Source organism: Mastomys coucha, unplaced genomic scaffold, assembly GCF_008632895.1.
Source record: "Mastomys coucha isolate ucsf_1 unplaced genomic scaffold, UCSF_Mcou_1 pScaffold23, whole genome shotgun sequence".
NCBI classification, from domain to species: Eukaryota; Metazoa; Chordata; class Mammalia; order Rodentia; family Muridae; genus Mastomys; species Mastomys coucha.
In genome coordinates, this window is record NW_022196906.1 from 89,066,297 (window position 1) to 89,070,132 (window position 3,836).

A 3,836-nucleotide genomic window follows, 5' to 3' on the forward strand; every position below is an offset into this window, starting at 1 on the left:
GAGCCACCACGTGGTTGTTGTTGGGGATTGAAAGTCAGGACCCATCACAGTTGGATGCAAGCACACAGAGATGGGCTTGGCGTCTATAATGCAATATTCAAAGGTGAAACCATAGCTTCAAGTATTTCCAGTCAAAGCATCTTCACTATGCTAGTAAATCTTAATACTCTTAGTACAGGACACATTATCATGTAAAAAAAAAAACAAACTGCAGATTAGTCATCAAATTTTCCTGTACAAACCTTGCCCCTCAGATACCACATACCATTATTTCTTGAGGAAACCTATTTATAGCCAAAGGAAACCATGACCACTTTCTTTCAAGACATTTCAAACTTGGAAGTTGATCCAAAGAAGTACTGTGCAGCAAGCATTGTAAATATGCACAACAGTATCTGAGACGCCCACCTGGATTCAAGTCAGCTTACGAGAAATTCAAAGGTCACCTGACTTTACCTCAAGCATGCGAACATACACATGCATAAGCCTGATAAACCACACATGTTCTCAAGTATCCCGGATATAGCTAGATTTCCCAGACACTGCGATCTTGCCACATATGTTGTATTTGTAAACTAGTTAATGATGTTCCCCCTTTCTATCTTTTAGCAAAAGTACTGGATTATCCCCCACGAGCTACAGGTGATGAGCCCGTGTATGTCAAGCTGGCGGAGGCACTTCGTGCTGAGCACCAAGTCAACTTGATAAAGGTAAGCTGAAGTTCTTTCTGTCTTAGTGATAATGGTGTTGAAGCCACAGGCACCAGCTGCATGGTAATTTTGATTACTGATGACTGGTGGGCTGTACATGATGACAACTGGCTCCCTCTACTGGACTGCCGTGAGGAAACTGCCATGTCGTCCTTCTGACATGGCCACCTTGGGAATTTTGAGTTTCAGTTTTTACTAGTTTTAATCCTTGCTAGTAATTGCTTTTATCTTTGAGAGGTTGGTGATAACAAGAAACTAGGGGAATGGGTAGGCCTCTGGAAAATCAATCGAGAGGGGAAACTGTAAGGGGGTTGGTTGCAGTTGCATAGTGGTTAAGGACTATGGCAAAGAATCTCAGGCCAAGGATGTCATCAAGGAATACTACAAAGGCATTTCAAATGCAAGAAGTAAATAAATAAAATTTTAGTTCATTAAAAAAAAAAAAGAAACTCAGGGCCTCTGGGAGAGCAGACAGTGCTCTTAACTGCTGAGCCATCTCTCCAGCCTTCTCTGTCCATATTTTAATACTTTCTGGTTTTAAGCATATGAGCATAATACCTACCCCCATAAAGCAGAATAAAAAGAGGTATGTCTACATGTAATGTCCTATGACAAGAAGCCTGTCCAGTCTTTATAAAGGCAGAGTTAAGATCACAAAAAAAGAAAAAAAAAAAAAAAAAAAAAAAAAAAAAAAGAAAAAAAAGATCCATTCCCTCTTTCTTTCCATGAGAAAGTTGGTATGTAATGGGCATTTCTTCCAGCAGGAACACATCCTGCTGTGTAACTCCGTGTTCTGCAGTTCTACATAACTGAATAGTCTGCGAAGTTTTCCTTCTGGTTTGTGTCCTTCATCTCCACAGAGCCCACACCACTTTCATAGGTAGCCCTGGTTATTTCCTATGACAACTGAGTGTTCTCATGCATTTTAAGCCACTGTGAGTCGCATCCTGACGCTTCTTCTTCCCATTTTATAAACATATTATGCACATTTGCTGCCGTCCTTCCTCTGGAAGTGTCTTCCATTTTAGTCAGAGAATCTCTTAGGGCGTCTTTGCTCACCATGCGTGCTGGCTAGTTTTATGCCAACGTGACACAAGCTAGAGTCACTGGAAAGGGGGGAACCTCAATTCAGAAAATGGCTCCCTAAGATCCAGCTGTAGGGCATTTTCTCAATTAGTGACTGATGGGGAGGGCCCAGCCATCCCTTGCGGATGGGTTAGATGGGAAAGCAGGCTGAGCAAAGCCATGGGAGCAAACCAGTAAGCAGCACTCCTCCATAGCCTGCTTCCTCCAGGTTCCAGCCCAGCTTGGGTTCCTGTCCTGACTTCCTTCAGTGATAGACTACAAAGTGGAAATGTAAGCCAAACAAACTCTGTCTTTCCCAACTTGTTTTTGGTTATGGTGTTTCATCACAGCCATAGAGACAGTAATAGACATAATCCTGACTAAGACAATTTGGAAACATGACACCCTGGGCCCTGGGTTGCTAGTCCATAATTTAACCAGCTCCTTGTTAATCAGTGTGTACCATTACAACCAGTGCTAGACTATGAGCCTTGTACTTAGTTACTTTCAAGTGTGCAAGCATGAATTCGGGATAAATCTCATTGGGGAAAAGTAATTTTGATAGATAGACATTGCTAAACAGACCAACATTAGCTTACATTTTGGGTTGGTTTTTTCCCCCCTACGGCATGATATTCTGGTGTTCAAAGGGTAAATGCTATAATATATAGTGTATGATCCCTTTGAAATCATCAATCTTGTTGGTTTGACAAGATCTAGAACCCCCTATGAAGGAGGCGCTGTGCATGCCTGTGAAGCATTATCTAGATTGGGGTAGTTGAGGTGGGAATACCTGCCTACTGTATCTAGTGTAGGCTGGCATTCCAGACTATACAAAGAGAAGAAAGCCATTTGTCACAGCAAGCACAGTCTTCCTGACTAGACATAGAGTGAGCAGCTGTCTCAGGCTCCTGCTGCCATGATGTCTTGGCTGTGCTGGACTAAACCTTGGAACTGTGAGCCAAAATAAGCGCTTTCTGCCTTAAGTCGCTTTCATGGGGTATTTTACCGCAGCAGTGAGACAAGTAACTAATTGTGGTGGCTTGAATGAGAATGGCCCCATAGGTTCATGCTTTTGAATGCTTGGTCCCCAGTTGGTGGAACTCTTTGGGAAGGATTAGTAGGTGTGGCCTTGCTGGAGGAGGGGTGTCACTGGGGGTGGCCTTTTAGGTTTCCAAAGCCCACACCATTTCTACTTAGCTCTCCATCGGTCTTGCACTTGCAGATCAGGATGTAAGTTCTCAGCTACTGCTGTGGTGGGTGTCATGCCTGTCTGCCTGCTGCCATGCTTCCTGCTATGATGGCTGTGAACTCTGCCCACTGAAAGTGTAAGCCCCAATACAACTTCTCTTCTATCAGTTGCTTTCATTATGGTGTCTCTCCACAGCAACAGCAAGGTAACTAAGACACTAACACACTGCTCCTACTGAAACAGGATATAAGGTTACCCTCAATTGTCATATAAAAGCAATGACGTAATAAACATTTGTGTATATGTTCCCTTATGTATGCATTTTCCCACAATAATTGGGAAAGTGAGAAAAGAAGGAGGAAGATAGAAAGAGGGGGGAGAGGGAGAGGGAAAGGGAGAATATGGTGCCTGAGAAGGCAGTGGCTGCGAGTCCACAATAAGACTGGAGATTTTATTCTTATCGAAGATGATATGGATTACTTCCCAAAGGTCACCCTGCTTGCCACACGGAAAGTGGTTTGGAGGGAACCACGGGGAGCAAATGATTAAGCAATAGCGTGCGTGACATCTGACGCCAGAGAAAGGCCTAGCTGGAGTGAAATGAACAAACTCTTCCAGCAGGTTACACCAAAGAAAAAGTAAATAGAACAGGAAGTGCTGTCCCCTAGAGTGGCCACCGGGGGGCACTCTGGAGAAGGCTATGAGGGATACATGGAGCAACAGGCCAGAGAACATAGGAAATTAGCGAATAATTGCAGGTATGGACCACTGCACCACATGCAGTGTTATAAAGACCGGAGATTTTGCACTTGAATCACCGTTCTACACTCACTGTTTCGAGTCAAGTATTTTCTCCCCTCCCTCCCTCC

At 43.7% G+C, this 3,836-nt stretch overlaps 1 non-coding gene across 1 annotated transcript; it reads left to right on the top strand.

Annotated features, from left to right (window-relative positions):
• The first annotated feature begins 800 nt into the window (after positions 1–800).
• On the top strand, positions 801–875 carry LOC116074149. Its single transcript, XR_004112107.1, has one exon. It is a non-coding gene; the product is annotated as a small nucleolar RNA SNORD100 (small nucleolar RNA).
• The last annotated feature ends 2,961 nt before the right edge of the window (positions 876–3,836 follow it).